The sequence below is a fragment of the Perissodus microlepis genome, chromosome 3 (assembly GCF_051167445.1).
Source record: "Perissodus microlepis isolate ML-2025 ecotype Zambia chromosome 3, ASM5116744v1, whole genome shotgun sequence".
Lineage (NCBI taxonomy): Eukaryota > Metazoa > Chordata > Actinopteri > Cichliformes > Cichlidae > Perissodus > Perissodus microlepis.
Window position 1 is genome coordinate 23,485,364 of NC_140463.1, and position 25,131 is coordinate 23,510,494.

Genomic DNA, 25,131 nt, shown 5'->3' on the forward strand with positions numbered 1-25,131 from the left:
AATTTTCCACCAGTTTTCAAGTAAATTTGTTGGCTGTCACTCAAAAACACTAAGTGAAGTATTTCTAGGCCATTTCTTTCCTACAACATTAAGAGCATTGCTGAATGTTCTGGGCTTCTAGTTTGTGCTGCACCTTTTCAAGTTTTACCGTCTAGTTCTTGGCTAGGAGGCTGCTAGTTGTAGTGGTAGCATGACCGAGCGGTCTGTGCTAGATTAAGGCTCCAGTCTCTTCGGGGGCGTGGGTTCGAATCCACTGCTGCCACGCAGATGTAGCTGCAAAGTTCCTTTGGTGTTGGGTTTCATGTCTTGCCAATAAATGGAAAGCCCTACATGGCATGGAGATTAAATTCTGTTGCCACATGTATGCCAAGTCCAACTTGCAGGAATCTCCTCAAGAGTAAATCTTTTGATGGAGGGCTTTGAAGTCTTAACAACTTGCAGAATTTTCCACCACTTTTCAAGTTAATTTGTTGGTTTTCACTCATGGTGTCATCCCTGACTAGTTACTGCTTTTAACCAGAACCTGCAGCCAGTGGGGGAGTGGTTAAGGTGGTGCTGTGTTGCGCTGAGCACTGCATACCCATTTGCAACCTCCAGTCAATACTCTCCAAGCAGGAGCAGAATACAGACTTTTCCCTCTTCCCCTTAGGATTGCTGTGAAGGAAACAGGAAAACCAGCAAAAACCTGGCTAAGCGCATGTCACGACACAAAACAGCTAGCTGGTCAGGCCAGGTCTCAGCAGTCTGTTTAGACCTACAGTTCAGTGGCCACTCTTCTACTGATGAGGATGTACACATTCTGGGTGGGGAGGAAGGATAGTGTGAGCGGGGAGTCAAGCAGGCCATTTATGTGAAAAGCAAATGGCCATCTTTGAACGGAGGGAGCAGGACTAAGGGTACATGTTTCACCATCTTTCAGTGCTGTGATTGCAGCCATTCCCCAACTCTCTGTGAATGGTAATCCTGTCCATTGATCAATGGTTGTGGCAATTTGCATGTGAATGATGATGAAAGTGAGCCAACAGCCCATTGTTAATCAGTGCAAACAAACTGATCACCATTGTTAATCAGTTTATGGTATTATGCAAAGGTACTGTTGATGAAGTTGAAGAAACTCGTTCCAGTTTGTGTTACACCTTTGCAAGCTTTGCTGTTTCCCTGCTGTAACTACATGCCACTCAAGTGTGCTTCAAGTCTACCGCATTATAAGGTGTTAGGTTGTGAGGTCTAAGGATCTGAGTTAAGGCTTTGGGCTCTTCACACGTGTGGGTTGAAATCTCATTTCTGCAATAGGATCTTACCCAGGGCAGGCAGATGCCATCCTGTCCAAAAACACCCAGTGAAGTAGGAGAACATTTCTTTCCTACAACATTAAGAGCATTGCTGAATGTTCTGGGCTTCTAGTTTGTGCTGCACCTTTTCAAGTTTTACCGTCTAGTACTTGGCTAGGAGGCTGCTAGTCGTAGTGGTAGCATGACCGAGCGGTCTAAGGTGCTGTATTAAGGCTCCAGTCTCTTCGGGGGCGTGGGTTCGAATCCCACTGCTGCCACGCAGATGTAGCTGCAAAGTTCCTTTGGTGTTGGGTTTCATGTCTTGCCAATAAATGGAAAGCCCTACATGGCATGGAGATTAAATTCTGTTGCCACATGTATGCCAAGTCCAACTTGCAGGAATCTCCTCAAGAGTAAATCTTTTGATGGAGGGCTTTGAAGTCTTAACAACTTGCAGAATTTTCCACCACTTTTCAAGTTAATGTGTTGGTTTTCACTCATGGTGTCATCCCTGACTAGTTACTGCTTTTAACCAGAACCTGCAGCCAGTGGGGGAGTGGTTAAGGTGGTGCTGTGTTGCACTCACCATGACTGCAGAGTTACAAAAGTGTCCTTGATTTCACGACAGTGGTGTGCAAGCACCTCAGTCCCATATGGTCTAGCGGTTAGGATTCCTGGTTTTCACCCAGGCGGCCCGGGTTCAACTCCCGGTATGGGAACATGTCTTTAATATTTCCCTAAGCCAAGGTGTACCGTGTGTTATTCCTATGCTGGGATAAATGGGGATGGTTGTTGGCAGGTACCTTTTAACTCTTGACAATGTGCTAGTGAACAAAGGAATCACAAGGAGCTTCTTAGTGCAGCACTGCATACCCATTTGCAACCTCTAGTCAATACTCTCCAAGCAGGAGGAGAATACAGACTTTTCCCTCTTCCCCTTAGGATTGCCATGAAGGAAACAGGAAAACCAGCCAAAACCTGGCTAAGCGCATGTCACGACACAAAACAGCTAGCTGGTCAGGCCAGGTCTCAGCAGTCTGTTTAGACCTACAGTTCAGTGGCCACTCTTCTACTGATGAGGATGTACACATTCTGGGCGGGGAGGAAGGATAGTGTGAGCGGGGAGTCAAGCAGGCCATTTATGTGAAAAGCAAATGGCCATCTTTGAACGGAGGGAGCAGGACTAAGGGTACATGTTTCACCATCTTTCAGTGCTGTGATTGCAGCCATTCCCCAACTCTCTGTGAATGGTAATCCTGTCCATTGATCAATGGTTGTGGCAATTTGCATGTGAATGATGATGAAAGTGAGCCAACAGCCCATTGTTAATCAGTGCAAACAAACTGATCACCATTGTTAATCAGTTTATGGTATTATGCAAAGGTACTGTTTATGAAGTTGAAGAAACTCGTTCCAGTTTGTGTTACACCTTTGCAAGCTTTGCTGTTTCCCTGCTGTAACTACATGCCACTCAAGTGTGCTTCAAGTCTACCGCATTGTAAGGTGTTAGGTTGTGAGGTCTAAGGATCTGAGTTAAGGCTTTGGGCTCTTCACACGTGTGGGTTGAAATCTCATTGCTGCAATAGGATCTTACCCAGGGCAGGCAGATGCCATCCTGTCCAAAAACACCCAGTGAAGTAGGAGAACATTTCTTTCCTACAACATTAAGAGCATTGCTGAATGTTCTGGGCTTCTAGTTTGTGCTGCACCTTTTCAAGTTTTACCGTCTAGTACTTGGCTAGGAGGCTGCTAGTTGTAGTGGTAGCATGACCGAGCGGTCTAAGGTGCTGGATTAAGGTTCCAGTCTCTTCGGGGGCGTGGGTTCGAATCCCACTGCTGCCACGCAGATGTAGCTGCAAAGTTCCTTTGGTGTTGGGTTTCATGTCTTGCCAATAAATGGAAAGCCCTACATGGCATGGAGATTAAATTCTGTTGCCACATGTATGCCAAGTCCAACTTGCAGGAATCTCCTCAAGAATAAATCTTTTGATGGAGGGCTTTGAAGTCTTAACAACTTGCAGAATTTTCCACCACTTTTCAAGTTAATGTGTTGGTTTTCACTCATGGTGTCATCCCTGACTAGTTACTGCTTTTAACCAGAACCTGCAGCCAGTGGGGGAGTGGTTAAGGTGGTGCTGTGTTGCGCTCACCATGACTGCAGAGTTACAAAAGTGTCCTTGATTTCACGACAGTGGTGTGCAAGAACCTCAGTCCCATATGGTCTAGCGGTTAGGATTCCTGGTTTTCACCCAGGCGGCCTGGGTTCAACTCCTGGTATGGGAACATGTCTTTAATGTTTCCCTAAGCCAAGGTGTACCGTGTGTTATTCCTATGCTGGGATAAATGGGGATGGTTGTTGGCAGGTACCTTTTAACTCTTGACAATGTGCTAGTGAACAAAGGAATCACAAGGAGCTTCTTAGTGCAGCACTGCATACCCATTTGCAACCTCTAGTCAATACTCTCCAAGCAGGAGCAGAATACAGACTTTTCCCTCTTCCCCTTAGGATTGCCATGAAGGAAACAGGAAAACCAGCCAAAACCTGGCTAAGCGCATGTCACGACACAAAACAGCTAGCTGGTCAGGCCAGGTCTCAGCAGTCTGTTTAGACCTACAGTTCAGTGGCCACTCTTCTACTGATGAGGATGTACACATTCTGGGCGGGGAGGAAGGATAGTGTGAGCGGGGAGTCAAGCAGGCCATTTATGTGAAAAGCAAATGGCCATCTTTGAACGGAGGGAGCAGGACTAAGGGTACATGTTTCACCATCTTTCAGTGCTGTGATTGCAGCCATTCCCCAACTCTCTGTGAATGGTAATCCTGTCCATTGATCAATGGTTGTGGCAATTTGCATGTGAATGATGATGAAAGTGAGCCAACAGCCCATTGTTAATCAGTGCAAACAAACTGATCACCATTGTTAATCAGTTTATGGTATTATGCAAAGGTACTGTTTATGAAGTTGAAGAAACTCGTTCCAGTTTGTGTTACACCTTTGCAAGCTTTGCTGTTTCCCTGCTGTAACTACATGCCACTCAAGTGTGCTTCAAGTCTACCGCATTGTAAGGTGTTAGGTTGTGAGGTCTAAGGATCTGAGTTAAGGCTTTGGGCTCTTCACACGTGTGGGTTGAAATCTCATTGCTGCAATAGGATCTTACCCAGGGCAGGCAGATGCCATCCTGTCCAAAAACACCCAGTGAAGTAGGAGAACATTTCTTTCCTACAACATTAAGAGCATTGCTGAATGTTCTGGGCTTCTAGTTTGTGCTGCACCTTTTCAAGTTTTACCGTCTAGTACTTGGCTAGGAGGCTGCTAGTTGTAGTGGTAGCATGACCGAGCGGTCTAAGGTGCTGGATTAAGGCTCCAGTCTCTTCGGGGGCGTGGGTTCGAATCCCACTGCTGCCACGCAGATGTAGCTGCAAAGTTCCTTTGGTGTTGGGTTTCATGTCTTGCCAATAAATGGAAAGCCCTACATGGCATGGAGATTAAATTCTGTTGCCACATGTATGCCAAGTCCAACTTGCAGGAATCTCCTCAAGAGTAAATCTTTTGATGGAGGGCTTTGAAGTCTTAACAACTTGCAGAATTTTCCACCACTTTTCAAGTTAATGTGTTGGTTTTCACTCATGGTGTCATCCCTGACTAGTTACTGCTTTTAACCAGAACCTGCAGCCAGTGGGGGAGTGGTTAAGGTGGTGCTGTGTTGCGCTCACCATGACTGCAGAGTTACAAAAGTGTCCTTGATTTCACGACAGTGGTGTGCAAGCACCTCAGTCCCATATGGTCTAGCGGTTAGGATTCCTGGTTTTCACCCAGGCGGCCTGGGTTCAACTCCCGGTATGGGAACATGTCTTTAATGTTTCCCTAAGCCAAGGTGTACCGTGTGTTATTCCTATGCTGGGATAAATGGGGATGGTTGTTGGCAGGTACCTTTTAACTCTTGACAATGTGCTAGTGAACAAAGGAATCACAAGGAGCTTCTTAGTGCAGCACTGCATACCCATTTGCAACCTCTAGTCAATACTCTCCAAGCAGGAGCAGAATACAGACTTTTCCCTCTTCCCCTTAGGATTGCCATGAAGGAAACAGGAAAACCAGCCAAAACCTGGCTAAGCGCATGTCACGACACAAAACAGCTAGCTGGTCAGGCCAGGTCTCAGCAGTCTGTTTAGACCTACAGTTCAGTGGCCACTCTTCTACTGATGAGGATGTACACATTCTGGGCGGGGAGGAAGGATAGTGTGAGCGGGGAGTCAAGCAGGCCATTTATGTGAAAAGCAAATGGCCATCTTTGAACGGAGGGAGCAGGACTAAGGGTACATGTTTCACCATCTTTCAGTGCTGTGATTGCAGCCATTCCCCAACTCTCTGTGAATGGTAATCCTGTCCATTGATCAATGGTTGTGGCAATTTGCATGTGAATGATGATGAAAGTGAGCCAACAGCCCATTGTTAATCAGTTTATGGTATTATGCAAAGGTACTGTTTATGAAGTTGAAGAAACTCGTTCCAGTTTGTGTTACACCTTTGCAAGCTTTGCTGTTTCCCTGCTGTAACTACATGCCACTCAAGTGTGCTTCAAGTCTACCGCATTGTAAGGTGTTAGGTTGTGAGGTCTAAGGATCTGAGTTAAGGCTTTGGGCTCTTCACACGTGTGGGTTGAAATCTCATTGCTGCAATAGGATCTTACCCAGGGCAGGCAGATGCCATCCTGTCCAAAAACACCCAGTGAAGTAGGAGAACATTTCTTTCCTACAACATTAAGAGCATTGCTGAATGTTCTGGGCTTCTAGTTTGTGCTGCACCTTTTCAAGTTTTACCGTCTAGTACTTGGCTAGGAGGCTGCTAGTTGTAGTGGTAGCATGACCGAGCGGTCTAAGGTGCTGGCTTAAGGCTCCAGTCTCTTCGGGGGCGTGGGTTCGAATCCCACTGCTGCCACGCAGATGTAGCTGCAAAGTTCCTTTGGTGTTGGGTTTCATGTCTTGCCAATAAATGGAAAGCCCTACATGGCATGGAGATTAAATTCTGTTGCCACATGTATGCCAAGTCCAACTTGCAGGAATCTCCTCAAGAGTAAATCTTTTGATGGAGGGCTTTGAAGTCTTAACAACTTGCAGAATTTTCCACCACTTTTCAAGTTAATGTGTTGGTTTTCACTCATGGTGTCATCCCTGACTAGTTACTGCTTTTAACCAGAACCTGCAGCCAGTGGGGGAGTGGTTAAGGTGGTGCTGTGTTGCGCTCACCATGACTGCAGAGTTACAAAAGTGTCCTTGATTTCACGACAGTGGTGTGCAAGAACCTCAGTCCCATATGGTCTAGCGGTTAGGATTCCTGGTTTTCACCCAGGCGGCCTGGGTTCAACTCCCGGTATGGAAACATGTCTTTAATGTTTCCCTAAGCCAAGGTGTACCGTGTGTTATTCCTATGCTGGGATAAATGGGGATGGTTGTTGGCAGGTACCTTTTAACTCTTGACAATGTGCTAGTGAACAAAGCAATCACAAGGAGCTTCTTAGTGCAGCACTGCATACCCATTTGCAACCTCCAGTCAATACTCTCCAAGCAGGAGCAGAATACAGACTTTTCCCTCTTCCCCTTAGGATTGCTGTGAAGGAAACAGGAAAACCAGCCAAAACCTGGCTAAGCGCATGTCACGACACAAAACAGCTAGCTGGTCAGGCCAGGTCTCAGCAGTCTGTTTAGACCTACAGTTCAGTGGCCACTCTTCTACTGATGAGGATGTACACATTCTGGGCGGGGAGGAAGGATAGTGTGAGCGGGGAGTCAAGCAGGCCATTTATGTGAAAAGCAAATGGCCATCTTTGAACGGAGGGAGCAGGACTAAGGGTACATGTTTCACCATCTTTCAGTGCTGTGATTGCAGCCATTCCCCAACTCTCTGTGAATGGTAATCCTGTCCATTGATCAATGGTTGTGGCAATTTGCATGTGAATGATGATGAAAGTGAGCCAACAGCCCATTGTTAATCAGTGCAAACAAACTGATCACCATTGTTAATCAGTTTTTGGTATTATGCAAAGGTACTGTTTATGAAGTTGAAGAAACTCGTTCCAGTTTGTGTTACACCTTTGCAAGCTTTGCTGTTTCCCTGCTGTAACTACATGCCACTCAAGTGTGCTTCAAGTCTACCGCATTGTAAGGTGTTAGGTTGTGAGGTCTAAGGATCTGAGTTAAAGCTTTGGGCTCTTCACACGTGTGGGTTGAAATCTCATTGCTGCAATAGGATCTTACCCAGGGCAGGCAGATGCCATCCTGTCCAAAAACACCCAGTGAAGTAGGAGAACATTTCTTTCCTACAACATTAAGAGCATTGCTGAATGTTCTGGGCTTCTAGTTTGTGCTGCACCTTTTCAAGTTTTACCGTCTAGTACTTGGCTAGGAGGCTGCTAGTTGTAGTGGTAGCATGACCGAGCGGTCTAAGGTGCTAGATTAAGACTCCAGTCTCTTCGGTGGCGTGGGTTCGAATCCCACTGCTGCCACGCAGATGTAGCTGCAAAGTTCCTTTGGTGTTGGGTTTCATGTCTTGCCAATAAATGGAAAGCCCTACATGGCATGGAGATTAAATTCTGTTGCCACATGTATGCCAAGTCCAACTTGCAGGAATCTCCTCAAGAGTAAATCTTTTGATGGAGGGCTTTGAAGTCTTAACAACTTGCAGAATTTTCCACCACTTTTCAAGTTAATGTGTTGGTTTTCACTCATGGTGTCATCCCTGACTAGTTACTGCTTTTAACCAGAACCTGCAGCCAGTGGGGGAGTGGTTAAGGTGGTGCTGTGTTGCGCTCACCATGACTGCAGAGTTACAAAAGTGTCCTTGATTTCACGACAGTGGTGTGCAAGCACCTCAGTCCCATATGGTCTAGCGGTTAGGATTCCTGGTTTTCACCCAGGCGGCCCGGGTTCAACTCCCGGTATGGGAACATGTCTTTAATGTTTCCCTAAGCCAAGGTGTACCGTGTGTTATTCCTATGCTGGGATAAATGGGGATGGTTGTTGGCAGGTACCTTTTAACTCTTGACAATGTGCTAGTGAACAAAGCAATCACAAGGAGCTTCTTAGTGCAGCACTGCATACCCATTTGCAACCTCCAGTCAATACTCTCCAAGCAGGAGCAGAATACAGACTTTTCCCTCTTCCCCTTAGGATTGCCGTGAAGGAAACAGCAAAACCAGCCAAAACCTGGCTAAGCGCATGTCACGACACAAAACAGCTAGCCGGTCAGGCCAGGTCTCAGCAGTCTGTTTAGACCTACAGTTCAGTGGCCACTCTTCTACTGATGAGGATGTACACATTCTGGGCGGGGAGGAAGGATAGTGTGAGCGGGGAGTCAAGCAGGCCATTTATGTGAAAAGCAAATGGCCATCTTTGAACGGAGGGAGCAGGACTAAGGGTACATGTTTCACCATCTTTCAGTGCTGTGATTGCAGCCATTCCCCAACTCTCTGTGAATGGTAATCCTGTCCATTGATCAATGGTTGTGGCAATTTGCATGTGAATGATGATGAAAGTGAGCCAACAGCCCATTGTTAATCAGTGCAAACAAACTGATCACCATTGTTAATCAGTTTATGGTATTATGCAAAGGTACTGTTTATGAAGTTGAAGAAACTCGTTCCAGTTTGTGTTACACCTTTGCAAGCTTTGCTGTTTCCCTGCTGTAACTACATGCCACTCAAGTGTGCTTCAAGTCTACCGCATTGTAAGGTGTTAGGTTGTGAGGTCTAAGGATCTGAGTTAAGGCTTTGGGCTCTTCACACGTGTGGGTTGAAATCTCATTGCTGCAATAGGATCTTACCCGGGGCAGGCAGATGCCATCCTGTCCAAAAACACCCAGTGAAGTAGGAGAACATTTCTTTCCTACAACATTAAGAGCATTGCTGAATGTTCTGGGCTTCTAGTTTGTGCTGCACCTTTTCAAGTTTTACCGTCTAGTACTTGGCTAGGAGGCTGCTAGTTGTAGTGGTAGCATGACCGAGCGGTCTAAGGTGCTGGATTAAGGCTCCAGTCTCTTCGGGGGCGTGGGTTCGAATCCCACTGCTGACACGCAGATGTAGCTGCAAAATTCCTTTGGTGTTGGGTTTCATGTCTTGCCAATAAATGGAAAGCCCTACATGGCATGGAGATTAAATTCTGTTGCCACATGTATGCCAAGTCCAACTTGCAGGAATCTCCTCAAGAGTAAATCTTTTGATGGAGGGCTTTGAAGTCTTAACAACTTGCAGAATTTTCCACCACTTTTCAAGTTAATGTGTTGGTTTTCACTCATGGTGTCATCCCTGACTAGTTACTGCTTTTAACCAGAACCTGCAGCCAGTGGGGGAGTGGTTAAGGTGGTGCTGTGTTGCGCTCACCATGACTGCAGAGTTACAAAAGTGTCCTTGATTTCACGACAGTGGTGTGCAAGCACCTCAGTCCCATATGGTCTAGCGGTTAGGATTCCTGGTTTTCACCCAGGCGGCCTGGGTTCAACTCCCGGTATGGAAACATGTCTTTAATGTTTCCCTAAGCCAAGGTGTACCGTGTGTTATTCCTATGCTGGGATAAATGGGGATGGTTGTTGGCAGGTACCTTTTAACTCTTGACAATGTGCTAGTGAACAAAGGAATCACAAGGAGCTTCTTAGTGCAGCACTGCATACCCATTTGCAACCTCCAGTCAATACTCTCCAAGCAGGAGCAGAATACAGACTTTTCCCTCTTCCCCTTAGGATTGCTGTGAAGGAAACAGGAAAACCAGCCAAAACCTGGCTAAGCGCATGTCACGACACAAAACAGCTAGCTGGTCAGGCCAGGTCTCAGCAGTCTGTTTAGACCTACAGTTCAGTGGCCACTCTTCTACTGATGAGGATGTACACATTCTGGGCGGGGAGGAAGGATAGTGTGAGCGGGGAGTCAAGCAGGCCATTTATGTGAAAAGCAAATGGCCATCTTTGAACGGAGGGAGCAGGACTAAGGGTACATGTTTCACCATCTTTCAGTGCTGTGATTGCAGCCATTCCCCAACTCTCTGTGAATGGTAATCCTGTCCATTGATCAATGGTTGTGGCAATTTGCATGTGAATGATGATGAAAGTGAGCCAACAGCCCATTGTTAATCAGTTTATGGTATTATGCAAAGGTACTGTTTATGAAGTTGAAGAAACTCGTTCCAGTTTGTGTTACACCTTTGCAAGCTTTGCTGTTTCCCTGCTGTAACTACATGCCACTCAAGTGTGCTTCAAGTCTACCGCATTGTAAGGTGTTAGGTTGTGAGGTCTAAGGATCTGAGTTAAGGCTTTGGGCTCTTCACACGTGTGGGTTGAAATCTCATTGCTGCAATAGGATCTTACCCGGGGCAGGCAGATGCCATCCTGTCCAAAAACACCCAGTGAAGTAGGAGAACATTTCTTTCCTACAACATTAAGAGCATTGCTGAATGTTCTGGGCTTCTAGTTTGTGCTGCACCTTTTCAAGTTTTACCGTCTAGTACTTGGCTAGGAGGCTGCTAGTTGTAGTGGTAGCATGACCGAGCGGTCTAAGGTGCTGGATTAAGGCTCCAGTCTCTTCGGGGGCGTGGGTTCGAATCCCACTGCTGACACGCAGATGTAGCTGCAAAATTCCTTTGGTGTTGGGTTTCATGTCTTGCCAATAAATGGAAAGCCCTACATGGCATGGAGATTAAATTCTGTTGCCACATGTATGCCAAGTCCAACTTGCAGGAATCTCCTCAAGAGTAAATCTTTTGATGGAGGGCTTTGAAGTCTTAACAACTTGCAGAATTTTCCACCACTTTTCAAGTTAATGTGTTGGTTTTCACTCATGGTGTCATCCCTGACTAGTTACTGCTTTTAACCAGAACCTGCAGCCAGTGGGGGAGTGGTTAAGGTGGTGCTGTGTTGCGCTCACCATGACTGCAGAGTTACAAAAGTGTCCTTGATTTCACGACAGTGGTGTGCAAGCACCTCAGTCCCATATGGTCTAGCGGTTAGGATTCCTGGTTTTCACCCAGGCGGCCTGGGTTCAACTCCCGGTATGGGAACATGTCTTTAATGTTTCCCTAAGCCAAGGTGTACCGTGTGTTATTCCTATGCTGGGATAAATGGGGATGGTTGTTGGCAGGTACCTTTTAACTCTTGACAATGTGCTAGTGAACAAAGGAATCACAAGGAGCTTCTTAGTGCAGCACTGCATACCCATTTGCAACCTCTAGTCAATACTCTCCAAGCAGGAGCAGAATACAGACTTTTCCCTCTTCCCCTTAGGATTGCCATGAAGGAAACAGGAAAACCAGCCAAAACCTGGCTAAGCGCATGTCACGACACAAAACAGCTAGCTGGTCAGGCCAGGTCTCAGCAGTCTGTTTAGACCTACAGTTCAGTGGCCACTCTTCTACTGATGAGGATGTACACATTCTGGGCGGGGAGGAAGGATAGTGTGAGCGGGGAGTCAAGCAGGCCATTTATGTGAAAAGCAAATGGCCATCTTTGAACGGAGGGAGCAGGACTAAGGGTACATGTTTCACCATCTTTCAGTGCTGTGATTGCAGCCATTCCCCAACTCTCTGTGAATGGTAATCCTGTCCATTGATCAATGGTTGTGGCAATTTGCATGTGAATGATGATGAAAGTGAGCCAACAGCCCATTGTTAATCAGTTTATGGTATTATGCAAAGGTACTGTTTATGAAGTTGAAGAAACTCGTTCCAGTTTGTGTTACACCTTTGCAAGCTTTGCTGTTTCCCTGCTGTAACTACATGCCACTCAAGTGTGCTTCAAGTCTACCGCATTGTAAGGTGTTAGGTTGTGAGGTCTAAGGATCTGAGTTAAGGCTTTGGGCTCTTCACACGTGTGGGTTGAAATCTCATTGCTGCAATAGGATCTTACCCAGGGCAGGCAGATGCCATCCTGTCCAAAAACACCCAGTGAAGTAGGAGAACATTTCTTTCCTACAACATTAAGAGCATTGCTGAATGTTCTGGGCTTCTAGTTTGTGCTGCACCTTTTCAAGTTTTACCGTCTAGTACTTGGCTAGGAGGCTGCTAGTTGTAGTGGTAGCATGACCGAGCGGTCTAAGGTGCTGGATTAAGGCTCCAGTCTCTTCGGGGGCGTGGGTTCGAATCCCACTGCTGCCACGCAGATGTAGCTGCAAAGTTCCTTTGGTGTTGGGTTTCATGTCTTGCCAATAAATGGAAAGCCCTACATGGCATGGAGATTAAATTCTGTTGCCACATGTATGCCAAGTCCAACTTGCAGGAATCTCCTCAAGAGTAAATCTTTTGATGGAGGGCTTTGAAGTCTTAACAACTTGCAGAATTTTCCACCACTTTTCAAGTTAATGTGTTGGTTTTCACTCATGGTGTCATCCCTGACTAGTTACTGCTTTTAACCAGAACCTGCAGCCAGTGGGGGAGTGGTTAAGGTGGTGCTGTGTTGCGCTCACCATGACTGCAGAGTTACAAAAGTGTCCTTGATTTCACGACAGTGGTGTGCAAGAACCTCAGTCCCATATGGTCTAGCGGTTAGGATTCCTGGTTTTCACCCAGGCGGCCTGGGTTCAACTCCCGGTATGGAAACATGTCTTTAATGTTTCCCTAAGCCAAGGTGTACCGTGTGTTATTCCTATGCTGGGATAAATGGGGATGGTTGTTGGCAGGTACCTTTTAACTCTTGACAATGTGCTAGTGAACAAAGCAATCACAAGGAGCTTCTTAGTGCAGCACTGCATACCCATTTGCAACCTCCAGTCAATACTCTCCAAGCAGGAGCAGAATACAGACTTTTCCCTCTTCCCCTTAGGATTGCTGTGAAGGAAACAGGAAAACCAGCCAAAACCTGGCTAAGCGCATGTCACGACACAAAACAGCTAGCTGGTCAGGCCAGGTCTCAGCAGTCTGTTTAGACCTACAGTTCAGTGGCCACTCTTCTACTGATGAGGATGTACACATTCTGGGCGGGGAGGAAGGATAGTGTGAGCGGGGAGTCAAGCAGGCCATTTATGTGAAAAGCAAATGGCCATCTTTGAACGGAGGGAGCAGGACTAAGGGTACATGTTTCACCATCTTTCAGTGCTGTGATTGCAGCCATTCCCCAACTCTCTGTGAATGGTAATCCTGTCCATTGATCAATGGTTGTGGCAATTTGCATGTGAATGATGATGAAAGTGAGCCAACAGCCCATTGTTAATCAGTGCAAACAAACTGATCACCATTGTTAATCAGTTTTTGGTATTATGCAAAGGTACTGTTTATGAAGTTGAAGAAACTCGTTCCAGTTTGTGTTACACCTTTGCAAGCTTTGCTGTTTCCCTGCTGTAACTACATGCCACTCAAGTGTGCTTCAAGTCTACCGCATTGTAAGGTGTTAGGTTGTGAGGTCTAAGGATCTGAGTTAAAGCTTTGGGCTCTTCACACGTGTGGGTTGAAATCTCATTGCTGCAATAGGATCTTACCCAGGGCAGGCAGATGCCATCCTGTCCAAAAACACCCAGTGAAGTAGGAGAACATTTCTTTCCTACAACATTAAGAGCATTGCTGAATGTTCTGGGCTTCTAGTTTGTGCTGCACCTTTTCAAGTTTTACCGTCTAGTACTTGGCTAGGAGGCTGCTAGTTGTAGTGGTAGCATGACCGAGCGGTCTAAGGTGCTAGATTAAGACTCCAGTCTCTTCGGTGGCGTGGGTTCGAATCCCACTGCTGCCACGCAGATGTAGCTGCAAAGTTCCTTTGGTGTTGGGTTTCATGTCTTGCCAATAAATGGAAAGCCCTACATGGCATGGAGATTAAATTCTGTTGCCACATGTATGCCAAGTCCAACTTGCAGGAATCTCCTCAAGAGTAAATCTTTTGATGGAGGGCTTTGAAGTCTTAACAACTTGCAGAATTTTCCACCACTTTTCAAGTTAATGTGTTGGTTTTCACTCATGGTGTCATCCCTGACTAGTTACTGCTTTTAACCAGAACCTGCAGCCAGTGGGGGAGTGGTTAAGGTGGTGCTGTGTTGCGCTCACCATGACTGCAGAGTTACAAAAGTGTCCTTGATTTCACGACAGTGGTGTGCAAGCACCTCAGTCCCATATGGTCTAGCGGTTAGGATTCCTGGTTTTCACCCAGGCGGCCCGGGTTCAACTCCCGGTATGGGAACATGTCTTTAATGTTTCCCTAAGCCAAGGTGTACCGTGTGTTATTCCTATGCTGGGATAAATGGGGATGGTTGTTGGCAGGTACCTTTTAACTCTTGACAATGTGCTAGTGAACAAAGCAATCACAAGGAGCTTCTTAGTGCAGCACTGCATACCCATTTGCAACCTCCAGTCAATACTCTCCAAGCAGGAGCAGAATACAGACTTTTCCCTCTTCCCCTTAGGATTGCCGTGAAGGAAACAGCAAAACCAGCCAAAACCTGGCTAAGCGCATGTCACGACACAAAACAGCTAGCCGGTCAGGCCAGGTCTCAGCAGTCTGTTTAGACCTACAGTTCAGTGGCCACTCTTCTACTGATGAGGATGTACACATTCTGGGCGGGGAGGAAGGATAGTGTGAGCGGGGAGTCAAGCAGGCCATTTATGTGAAAAGCAAATGGCCATCTTTGAACGGAGGGAGCAGGACTAAGGGTACATGTTTCACCATCTTTCAGTGCTGTGATTGCAGCCATTCCCCAACTCTCTGTGAATGGTAATCCTGTCCATTGATCAATGGTTGTGGCAATTTGCATGTGAATGATGATGAAAGTGAGCCAACAGCCCATTGTTAATCAGTGCAAACAAACTGATCACCATTGTTAATCAGTTTATGGTATTATGCAAAGGTACTGTTTATGAAGTTGAAGAAACTCGTTCCAGTTTGTGTTACACCTTTGCAAGCTTTGCTGTTTCCCTGCTGTAACTACATGCCACTCAAGTGTGCTTCAAGTCTACCGCATTGTAAGGTGTTAGGTTGTGAGGTCTAAGGATCTGAGTTAAGGCTTTGGGCTCTTCACACGTGTGGGTTGAAATCTCATTGCTGCAATAGGATCTTACCCGGGGCAGGCAGATGCCATCCTGTCCAAAAACACCCAGTGAAGTAGGAGAACATTTCTTTCCTACAACATTAAGAGCATTGCTGAATGTTCTGGGCTTCTAGTTTGTGCTGCACCTTTTCAAGTTTTACCGTCTAGTACTTGGCTAGGAGGCTGCTAGTTGTAGTGGTAGCATGACCGAGCGGTCTAAGGTGCTGGATTAAGGCTCCAGTCTCTTCGGGGGCGTGGGTTCGAATCCCACTGCTGACACGCAGATGTAGCTGCAAAATTCCTTTGGTGTTGGGTTTCATGTCTTGCCAATAAATGGAAAGCCCTACATGGCATGGAGATTAAATTCTGTTGCCACATGTATGCCAAGTCCAACTTGCAGGAATCTCCTCAAGAGTAAATCTTTTGATGGAGGGCTTTGAAGTCTTAACAACTTGCAGAATTTTCCACCACTTTTCAAGTTAATGTGTTGGTTTTCACTCATGGTGTCATCCCTGACTAGTTACTGCTTTTAACCAGAACCTGCAGCCAGTGGGGGAGTGGTTAAGGTGGTGCTGTGTTGCGCTCACCATGACTGCAGAGTTACAAAAGTGTCCTTGATTTCACGACAGTGGTGTGCAAGCACCTCAGTCCCATATGGTCTAGCGGTTAGGATTCCTGGTTTTCACCCAGGCGGCCTGGGTTCAACTCCCGGTATGGGAACATGTCTTTAATGTTTCCCTAAGCCAAGGTGTACCGTGTGTTATTCCTATGCTGGGATAAATGGGGATGGTTGTTGGCAGGTACCTTTTAACTCTTGACAATGTGCTAGTGAACAAAGGAATCACAAGGAGCTTCTTAGTGCAGCACTGCATACCCATTTGCAACCTCCAGTCAATACTCTCCAAGCAGGAGCAGAATACAGACTTTTCCCTCTTCCCCTTAGGATTGCTGTGAAGGAAACAGGAAAACCAGCCAAAACCTGGCTAAGCGCATGTCACGACACAAAACAGCTAGCTGGTCAGGCCAGGTCTCAGCAGTCTGTTTAGACCTACAGTTCAGTGGCCACTCTTCTACTGATGAGGATGTACACATTCTGGGCGGGGAGGAAGGATAGTGTGAGCGGGGAGTCAAGCAGGCCATTTATGTGAAAAGCAAATGGCCATCTTTGAACGGAGGGAGCAGGACTAAGGGTACATGTTTCACCATCTTTCAGTGCTGTGATTGCAGCCATTCCCCAACTCTCTGTGAATGGTAATCCTGTCCATTGATCAATGGTTGTGGCAATTTGCATGTGAATGATGATGAAAGTGAGCCAACAGCCCATTGTTAATCAGTTTATGGTATTATGCAAAGGTACTGTTTATGAAGTTGAAGAAACTCGTTCCAGTTTGTGTTACACCTTTGCAAGCTTTGCTGTTTCCCTGCTGTAACTACATGCCACTCAAGTGTGCTTCAAGTCTACCGCATTGTAAGGTGTTAGGTTGTGAGGTCTAAGGATCTGAGTTAAGGCTTTGGGCTCTTCACACGTGTGGGTTGAAATCTCATTGCTGCAATAGGATCTTACCCAGGGCAGGCAGATGCCATCCTGTCCAAAAACACCCAGTGAAGTAGGAGAACATTTCTTTCCTACAACATTAAGAGCATTGCTGAATGTTCTGGGCTTCTAGTTTGTGCTGCACCTTTTCAAGTTTTACCGTCTAGTACTTGGCTAGGAGGCTGCTAGTTGTAGTGGTAGCATGACCAAGCGGTCTAAGGTGCTGGATTAAGGCTCCAGTCTCTTCGGGGGCGTGGGTTCGAATCCCACTGCTGCCACGCAGATGTAGCTGCAAAGTTCCTTTGGTGTTGGGTTTCATGTCTTGCCAATAAATGGAAAGCCCTACATGGCATGGAGATTAAATTCTGTTGCCACATGTATGCCAAGTCCAACTTGCAGGAATCTCCTCAAGAGTAAATCTTTTGATGGAGGGCTTTGAAGTCTTAACAACTTGCAGAATTTTCCACCACTTTTCAAGTTAATGTGTTGGTTTTCACTCATGGTGTCATCCCTGACTAGTTACTGCTTTTAACCAGAACCTGCAGCCAGTGGGGGAGTGGTTAAGGTGGTGCTGTGTTGCGCTCACCATGACTGCAGAGTTACAAAAGTGTCCTTGATTTCACGACAGTGGTGTGCAAGCACCTCAGTCCCATATGGTCTAGCGGTTAGGATTCCTGGTTTTCACCCAGGCGGCCTGGGTTCAACTCCCGGTATGGGAACATGTCTTTAATGTTTCCCTAAGCCAAGGTGTACCGTGTGTTATTCCTATGCTGGGATAAATGGGGATGGTTGTTGGCAGGTACCTTTTAACTCTTGACAATGTGCTAGTGAACAAAGGAATCACAAGGAGCTTCTTAGTGCAGCACTGCATACCCATTTGCAACCTCTAGTCAATACTCTCCAAGCAGGAGCAGAATACAGACTTTTCCCTCTTCCCCTTAGGATTGCTGTGAAGGAAACAGGAAAACCAGCAAAAACCTGGCTAAGCGCATGTCACGACACAAAACAGCTAGCTGGTCAGGCCAGGTCTCAGCAGTCTGTTTAGACCTACAGTTCAGTGGCCACTCTTCTACTGATGAGGATGTACACATTCTGGGCGGGGAGGAAGGATAGTGTGAGCGGGGAGTCAAGCAGGCCATTTATGTGAAAAGCAAATGGCCATCTTTGAACGGAGGGAGCAGGACTAAGGGTACATGTTTCACCATCTTTCAGTGCTGTGATTGGAGCCATTCCCCAACTCTCTGTGAATGGTAATCCTGTCCATTGATCAATGGTTGTGGCAATTTGCATGTGAATGATGATGAAAGTGAGCCAACAGCCCATTGTTAATCAGTTTATGGTATTATGCAAAGGTACTGTTTATGAAGTTGAAGAAACTCGTTCCAGTTTGTGTTACACCTTTGCAAGCTTTGCTGTTTCCCTGCTGTAACTACATGCCACTCAAGTGTGCTTCAAGTCTACCGCATTGTAAGGTGTTAGGTTGTGAGGTCTAAGGATCTGAGTTAAGGCTTTGGGCTCTTCACACGTGTGGGTTGAAATCTCATTGCTGCAATAGGATCTTACCCAGGGCAGGCAGATGCCATCCTGTCCAAAAACACCCAGTGAAGTAGGAGAACATTTCTTTCCTACAACATTAAGAGCATTGCTGAATGTTCTGGGCTTCTAGTTTGTGCTGCACCTTTTCAAGTTTTACCGTCTAGTACTTGGCTAGGAGGCTGCTAGTTGTAGTGGTAGCATGACCGAGCGGTCTAAGGTGCTGGATTAAGACTCCAGTCTCTTCGGGGGCGTGGGTTCGAATCCCACTGCTGCCACGCAGATGTAGCTGCAAAGTTCCTTTGGTGTTGGGTTTCATGTCTTGCCAATAAATGGAAAGCCCTACATGGCATGGAGATTAAATTCTGTTGCCACATGTATGCCAAGTCCAACTTGCAGGAATCTCCTCAAGAGTAAATCTTTTGATGGAGGGCTTTGAAGTCTTAACAACTTGCAGAATTTTCCACCACTTTTCAAGTTAATGTGTTGGTTTTCACTCATGGTGTCATCCCTGACTAGTTACTGCTTTTAACCAGAACCTGCAGCCAGTGGGGGAGTGGTTAAGGTGGTGCTGTGTTGCGCTCACCATGACTGCAGAGTTACAAAAGTGTCCTTGATTTCACGACAGTGGTGTGCAAGCACCTCAGTCCCATATGGTCTAGCGGTTAGGATTCCTGGTTTTCACCCAGGCGGCCTGGGTTCAACTCCCGGTATGGGAACATGTCTTTAATGTTTCCCTAAGCCAAGGTGTACCGTGTGTTATTCCTATGCTGGGATAAATGGGGATGGTTGTTGGCAGGTACCTTTTAACTCTTGACAATGTGCTAGTGAACAAAGCAATCACAAGGAGCTTCTTAGTGCAGCACTGCATACCCATTTGCAACCTCCAGTCAATACTCTCCAAGCAGGAGCAGAATACAGACTTTTCCCTCTTCCCCTTAGGATTGCTGTGAAGGAAACAGGAAAACCAGCCAAAACCTGGCTAAGCGCATGTCACGACACAAAACAGCTAGCTGGTCAGGCCAGGTCTCAGCAGTCTGTTTAGACCTACAGTTCAGTGGCCACTCTTCTACTGATGAGGATGTACACATTCTGGGCGGGGAGGAAGGATAGTGTGAGCGGGGAGTCAAGCAGGCCATTTATGTGAAAAGCAAATGGCCATCTTTGAACGGAGGGAGCAGGACTAAGGGTACATGTTTCACCATCTTTCAGTGCTGTGATTGCAGCCATTCCCCAACTCTCTGTGAATGGTAATCCTGTCCATTGATCAATGGTTGTGGCAATTTGCATGTGAATGATGATGAAAGTGAGCCAACAGCCCATTGTTAATCAGTGCAAACAAACTGATCACCATTGTTAATCAGTTTATGGTATTATGCAAAGGTACTGTTTATGAAGTTGAAGAAACTCGTTCCAGTTTGTGTTACACCTTTGCAAGCTTTGCTGTTTCCCTGCTGTAACTACATGCCACTCAAGTGTGCTTCAAGTCTACCGCATTGTAAGGTGTTAGGTTGTGAGGTCTAAGGATCTGAGTTAAGGCTTTGGGCTCTTCACACGTGTGGGTTGAAATCTCATTGCTGCAATAGGATCTTACCCAGGGCAGGCAGATGCCATCCTGTCCAAAAACACCCAGTGAAGTAGGAGAACATTTCTTTCCTACAACATTAAGAGCATTGCTGAATGTTCTGGGCTTCTAGTTTGTGCTGCACCTTTTCAAGTTTTACCGTCTAGTACTTGGCTAGGAGGCTGCTAGTTGTAGTGGTAGCATGACCGAGCGGTCTAAGGTGCTGGATTAAGGCTCCAGTCTCTTCGGGGGCGTGGGTTCGAATCCCACTGCTGCCACGCAGATGTAGCTGCAAAGTTCCTTTGGTGTTGGGTTTCATGTCTTGCCAATAAATGGAAAGCCCTACATGGCATGGAGATTAAATTCTGTTGCCACATGTATGCCAAGTCCAACTTGCAGGAATCTCCTCAAGAGTAAATCTTTTGATGGAGGGCTTTGAAGTCTTAACAACTTGCAGAATTTTCCACCACTTTTCAAGTTAATGTGTTGGTTTTCACTCATGGTGTCATCCCTGACTAGTTACTGCTTTTAACCAGAACCTGCAGCCAGTGGGGGAGTGGTTAAGGTGGTGCTGTGTTGCGCTCACCATGACTGCAGAGTTACAAAAGTGTCCTTGATTTCACGACAGTGGTGTGCAAGCACCTCAGTCCCATATGGTCTAGCGGTTAGGATTCCTGGTTTTCACCCAGGCGGCCTGGGTTCAACTCCCGGTATGGGAACATGTCTTTAATGTTTCCCTAAGCCAAGGTGTACCGTGTGTTATTCCTATGCTGGGATAAATGGGGATGGTTGTTGGCAGGTACCTTTTAACTCTTGACAATGTGCTAGTGAACAAAGGAATCACAAGGAGCTTCTTAGTGCAGCACTGCATACCCATTTGCAACCTCTAGTCAATACTCTCCAAGCAGGAGCAGAATACAGACTTTTCCCTCTTCCCCTTAGGATTGCCATGAAGGAAACAGGAAAACCAGCCAAAACCTGGCTAAGCGCATGTCACGACACAAAACAGCTAGCTGGTCAGGCCAGGTCTCAGCAGTCTGTTTAGACCTACAGTTCAGTGGCCACTCTTCTACTGATGAGGATGTACACATTCTGGGCGGGGAGGAAGGATAGTGTGAGCGGGGAGTCAAGCAGGCCATTTATGTGAAAAGCAAATGGCCATCTTTGAACGGAGGGAGCAGGACTAAGGGTACATGTTTCACCATCTTTCAGTGCTGTGATTGCAGCCATTCCCCAACTCTCTGTGAATGGTAATCCTGTCCATTGATCAATGGTTGTGGCAATTTGCATGTGAATGATGATGAAAGTGAGCCAACAGCCCATTGTTAATCAGTGCAAACAAACTGATCACCATTGTTAATCAGTTTATGGTATTATGCAAAGGTACTGTTTATGAAGTTGAAGAAACTCGTTCCAGTTTGTGTTACACCTTTGCAAGCTTTGCTGTTTCCCTGCTGTAACTACATGCCACTCAAGTGTGCTTCAAGTCTACCGCATTGTAAGGTGTTAGGTTGTGAGGTCTAAGGATCTGAGTTAAGGCTTTGGGCTCTTCACACGTGTGGGTTGAAATCTCATTGCTGCAATAGGATCTTACCCAGGGCAGGCAGATGCCATCCTGTCCAAAAACACCCAGTGAAGTAGGAGAACATTTCTTTCCTACAACATTAAGAGCATTGCTGAATGTTCTGGGCTTCTAGTTTGTGCTGCACCTTTTCAAGTTTTACCGTCTAGTACTTGGCTAGGAGGCTGCTAGTTGTAGTGGTAGCATGACCGAGCGGTCTAAGGTGCTGGATTAAGGCTCCAGTCTCTTCGGGGGCGTGGGTTCGAATCCCACTGCTGCCACGCAGATGTAGCTGCAAAGTTCCTTTGGTGTTGGGTTTCATGTCTTGCCAATAAATGGAAAGCCCTACATGGCATGGAGATTAAATTCTGTTGCCACATGTATGCCAAGTCCAACTTGCAGGAATCTCCTCAAGAGTAAATCTTTTGATGGAGGGCTTTGAAGTCTTAACAACTTGCAGAATTTTCCACCACTTTTCAAGTTAATGTGTTGGTTTTCACTCATGGTGTCATCCCTGACTAGTTACTGCTTTTAACCAGAACCTGCAGCCAGTGGGGGAGTGGTTAAGGTGGTGCTGTGTTGCACTCACCATGACTGCAGAGTTACAAAAGTGTCCTTGATTTCACGACAGTGGTGTGCAAAAACCTCACTCCCATGTGGTCTAGCGGTTAGCATTCCTGGTTTTCACCCAGGCGGCCTGGGTTCAACTAGCAAATGGCCATCTTTGAACGGAGGGAGCAGGACTAAGGGTACATGTTTCACCATCTTTCAGTGCTGTGATTGCAGAAGGAAACATTAGGAAAACCAGCCAACCCCTGGCTAAGCGTAAACTTATTAACATTGTCAATCAGTTTTTTTTCAAGTAGTTTCAGTTTGACTAGTTTTTTTCTTTGCAGATATACTTAATGTAAGAAAACAATCTCCTTTCTGGCTCTTCCTTTCTCTAACCAAATTAACAGTCGAAATACAGTCTGTAGAAAGTCTTCAGAATGCTTGGCTATTTATCTCATTTTGTGTCTGTTTCTTTTTCCTAAACAACACATAAACCACACCCACACACATACAGACCAATTTGTATACTTCTACATCACTGCAGCAAAGTGAAAAGCATTATATTCACAGCATATATTCTCTGAAATCGCTGTAATAGACGTGGCGAGTTTAAAGTTAGCATAAGAGGGCAACATTAACCTGAAGCATCCATTAAACTCTCATTTAGTTATCAAGATTCTCTTTTTTCTCATAGGTGCAATGTATGATTTCCCTCCAGGCTTTTCTTGCATGTCCGTGATTAGAGGGACATTTTTTGTTGGAAAAAAAGTCTTGCATCCTCATCCAATAAAACATCAGAAACATTTGTACTTGAAGCAACACCTAGAACCTTTTCAAAAAGAAAACCAAAGGAGACCTAAAGGAAACCAATCAAACATAAACTTCATTTTAAAAAAAAACAACCAAAGAATTATTTTAAACGTTGAAAAAAAATATATGTTTGAGTCAACATCCGCTCTCCCTGCTCCACGTGTGTTCTCAGAATGCCTTTCAAGGGCTATTTGCAAAGTTTTTCCAAACTGCCTTTGTGTACTTGTACGTTCAGAGCTTTTATTTGTATGTGTGCATCATGAGCTCAGTTTTGGCGTAAAGAAACCATCTTTGGTCTCCAGTGCAGCTCATGTTTTTCAGCTGTCCTGGCTTCATATGTGCGCCTGTGTGTTGCTCCATGCCCTCTATCCGCCCTCTGTAGTCATTAGTGCCCTGTGTGAAACAGGCACGCTGCCCCGTCGCACTCTCACACAGCTTATTTACTTTGCCTCACAAAGCTGTAGACAGTTCAGACTGTACTAGATCCGATTGCAGTGCAAACACTTCATTTAAATATCTTCTAAAGTTGAAGCTGTTTGCCAGCTTTCAGTATTTCACCCACTCACCTTTAATGGAGATGTAATAAAATGTGTTATTCTTTTAAATGTTGTAAGTTAGCCAGACACTAATTTCAACTCCAAGGAAAGAAGGAAAGAAAGAATAGCTATGCTGCAAACTGCACACAAACACAGCAACATGAACATTATGAGATTGTGATAAATGCACATTCATTACTAACTTTCTCAAATTAAATGCATTTTGCAGTGCAGTTCTGCTTCCAGTGCTTATATTTTTGCATCAATTCAAACCTCTCACACGTGTTGCTGCTTCTTTTTTGTTTACTGAAACCTCTATAAACACATGACTCGTCCACAATAGATTGTTGCTTTATGTCTTATCTAACTAGAGCTGCATTAAACTTTTGGCATGTGGTGAAAATGAGTTTATTTAGAAATGCACAAGATCTGATGAGTTATAAAGACTAAGACTTTCAGTTGTCAGTTGTTAATAGAGATGTTTTCTATAACACGGGGCCATGAGATTATATAACAGTTGGGTGTGTCTTTCAGCACTGAGATTTATTTTTGAGGCCTCATGAGGGTCTGTTCTGGTCTGCGGGGCAAAATGGGGAACTAACCTTATTTCAGCCACACAGCATGGAGAGTCAGTGCAGAAACAAAGAACACGCCTGCCTTTCCTTTACTTCCTCTTAATACTTCATGGTCCCTTCTCTCTTACTTCAGGTTTGGGTAACAGTAGCCATCATTGCCATCTTATTGACGTTCTGCATGTCCAGCACAAGCGCTTTGGTTTGTAGTACTACATTCCCATACCAGGACTCGAATACGGACTGCTTGGGTGAAAACCAGGAAGCTAACATGTAAACTTGTAGATAAATAATCACAACCTCTAATACTAAACTCCAGCTGTCATGAAATTAACGATGGTTTTGTCTGCAGCCTCTGTGTTAGTGATATTAAACATGTTCAAATAACACACTCCATGTTTAACTTACAAACTTTTTTAGGCTTGTTCATGTCTTTGTAAAGGATTAGAGTTATAAAAAGAGCAGTTTTATTAGAAGTGTATTAGAGTGAATGTGAGATGGACAGTCGCTTTTTACTTTTTTACAGAAAGTGGATTCTGTTTATCTGGACATTGCGTTTTCATCTTTTGGTTAAACAAACCTTGTCTGATTCTGTGTGTGTGAGGGGGTTTTGGGCTTTTTTTTTTGCATTCCTGGATGTTTAAGTAGTGATAAAAGTGTTGTTACTGTAGTACTCATAGAAACAAGAGCCAAAACAATAAAAACAATAGCCAAGTCCACCCAATTATTGTACAGTGTTACATTCTAACTTTTACTGCAAAAAGGATCACAGCTACAGTGCCACACAAACACTTTGTTGAATGTTTCTCTGCCTGCCTAAGCATGTTTCCTAGCATTCACACGCATGTGACTAGGTGTGCTTGCCAAAGGATACTTGAACATGAGGATGAGAGGAACCAGAGCCACTAAGCTTCTAAATGGTAGACAGCCTGCACTACCATCAGCAGCCTGAATGCATCTTAACTGTTTTAAGAAAATGATGTAATGAGATTATAAGCGGTTATTAGAAGAAAAACACAGTGTCTTACAGATCCTTTGTTTACAGGCTTTTTGTCTGACAGAGATCAACATTGACGACCATGAAGTCGGTTTTTCTGCAGCTGTTTCCAGCTTTTAAAAATTGACAGTTTAGATTTTTGTGAAGGAGTCACTCATGACTCATTGAGTGAATGCACTGCCTGGCCAATTGGCTGCATGCAGTCAGTTGATGTCACAT

At 45.4% G+C, this 25,131-nt stretch overlaps 1 protein-coding gene and 27 non-coding genes across 28 annotated transcripts in view; all 28 read left to right on the forward strand.

Annotated features, from left to right (window-relative positions):
• Nucleotides 1-25,131, forward strand: part of nhsl2 (NHS-like 2) — a 210,980-nt gene that overhangs the window by 21,362 nt on the left and 164,487 nt on the right. The gene's annotated exons all lie outside the window — the stretch shown is intronic.
• On the forward strand, nucleotides 1,468-1,549 carry trnal-aag (transfer RNA leucine (anticodon AAG)). The gene has a single exon. It is a non-coding gene; the product is annotated as a tRNA-Leu (tRNA).
• Nucleotides 1,919-1,990, forward strand: trnae-uuc (transfer RNA glutamic acid (anticodon UUC)). The gene has a single exon. It is a non-coding gene; the product is annotated as a tRNA-Glu (tRNA).
• On the forward strand, nucleotides 3,032-3,113 carry trnal-aag (transfer RNA leucine (anticodon AAG)). Its single transcript has one exon. It is a non-coding gene; the product is annotated as a tRNA-Leu (tRNA).
• trnae-uuc (transfer RNA glutamic acid (anticodon UUC)) lies at nucleotides 3,483-3,554 on the forward strand. The gene has a single exon. It is a non-coding gene; the product is annotated as a tRNA-Glu (tRNA).
• On the forward strand, nucleotides 4,596-4,677 carry trnal-aag (transfer RNA leucine (anticodon AAG)). The gene has a single exon. It is a non-coding gene; the product is annotated as a tRNA-Leu (tRNA).
• trnae-uuc (transfer RNA glutamic acid (anticodon UUC)) lies at nucleotides 5,047-5,118 on the forward strand. Its single transcript has one exon. It is a non-coding gene; the product is annotated as a tRNA-Glu (tRNA).
• On the forward strand, nucleotides 6,129-6,210 carry trnal-aag (transfer RNA leucine (anticodon AAG)). The gene has a single exon. It is a non-coding gene; the product is annotated as a tRNA-Leu (tRNA).
• trnae-uuc (transfer RNA glutamic acid (anticodon UUC)) lies at nucleotides 6,580-6,651 on the forward strand. The gene has a single exon. It is a non-coding gene; the product is annotated as a tRNA-Glu (tRNA).
• On the forward strand, nucleotides 7,693-7,774 carry trnal-aag (transfer RNA leucine (anticodon AAG)). The gene has a single exon. It is a non-coding gene; the product is annotated as a tRNA-Leu (tRNA).
• trnae-uuc (transfer RNA glutamic acid (anticodon UUC)) lies at nucleotides 8,144-8,215 on the forward strand. Its single transcript has one exon. It is a non-coding gene; the product is annotated as a tRNA-Glu (tRNA).
• trnal-aag (transfer RNA leucine (anticodon AAG)) lies at nucleotides 9,257-9,338 on the forward strand. Its single transcript has one exon. It is a non-coding gene; the product is annotated as a tRNA-Leu (tRNA).
• trnae-uuc (transfer RNA glutamic acid (anticodon UUC)) lies at nucleotides 9,708-9,779 on the forward strand. The gene has a single exon. It is a non-coding gene; the product is annotated as a tRNA-Glu (tRNA).
• Nucleotides 10,790-10,871, forward strand: trnal-aag (transfer RNA leucine (anticodon AAG)). The gene has a single exon. It is a non-coding gene; the product is annotated as a tRNA-Leu (tRNA).
• On the forward strand, nucleotides 11,241-11,312 carry trnae-uuc (transfer RNA glutamic acid (anticodon UUC)). Its single transcript has one exon. It is a non-coding gene; the product is annotated as a tRNA-Glu (tRNA).
• trnal-aag (transfer RNA leucine (anticodon AAG)) lies at nucleotides 12,323-12,404 on the forward strand. Its single transcript has one exon. It is a non-coding gene; the product is annotated as a tRNA-Leu (tRNA).
• trnae-uuc (transfer RNA glutamic acid (anticodon UUC)) lies at nucleotides 12,774-12,845 on the forward strand. Its single transcript has one exon. It is a non-coding gene; the product is annotated as a tRNA-Glu (tRNA).
• trnal-aag (transfer RNA leucine (anticodon AAG)) lies at nucleotides 13,887-13,968 on the forward strand. Its single transcript has one exon. It is a non-coding gene; the product is annotated as a tRNA-Leu (tRNA).
• trnae-uuc (transfer RNA glutamic acid (anticodon UUC)) lies at nucleotides 14,338-14,409 on the forward strand. Its single transcript has one exon. It is a non-coding gene; the product is annotated as a tRNA-Glu (tRNA).
• Nucleotides 15,451-15,532, forward strand: trnal-aag (transfer RNA leucine (anticodon AAG)). Its single transcript has one exon. It is a non-coding gene; the product is annotated as a tRNA-Leu (tRNA).
• Nucleotides 15,902-15,973, forward strand: trnae-uuc (transfer RNA glutamic acid (anticodon UUC)). Its single transcript has one exon. It is a non-coding gene; the product is annotated as a tRNA-Glu (tRNA).
• trnal-aag (transfer RNA leucine (anticodon AAG)) lies at nucleotides 16,984-17,065 on the forward strand. The gene has a single exon. It is a non-coding gene; the product is annotated as a tRNA-Leu (tRNA).
• trnae-uuc (transfer RNA glutamic acid (anticodon UUC)) lies at nucleotides 17,435-17,506 on the forward strand. Its single transcript has one exon. It is a non-coding gene; the product is annotated as a tRNA-Glu (tRNA).
• On the forward strand, nucleotides 18,517-18,598 carry trnal-aag (transfer RNA leucine (anticodon AAG)). The gene has a single exon. It is a non-coding gene; the product is annotated as a tRNA-Leu (tRNA).
• Nucleotides 18,968-19,039, forward strand: trnae-uuc (transfer RNA glutamic acid (anticodon UUC)). Its single transcript has one exon. It is a non-coding gene; the product is annotated as a tRNA-Glu (tRNA).
• Nucleotides 20,081-20,162, forward strand: trnal-aag (transfer RNA leucine (anticodon AAG)). Its single transcript has one exon. It is a non-coding gene; the product is annotated as a tRNA-Leu (tRNA).
• Nucleotides 20,532-20,603, forward strand: trnae-uuc (transfer RNA glutamic acid (anticodon UUC)). Its single transcript has one exon. It is a non-coding gene; the product is annotated as a tRNA-Glu (tRNA).
• On the forward strand, nucleotides 21,645-21,726 carry trnal-aag (transfer RNA leucine (anticodon AAG)). The gene has a single exon. It is a non-coding gene; the product is annotated as a tRNA-Leu (tRNA).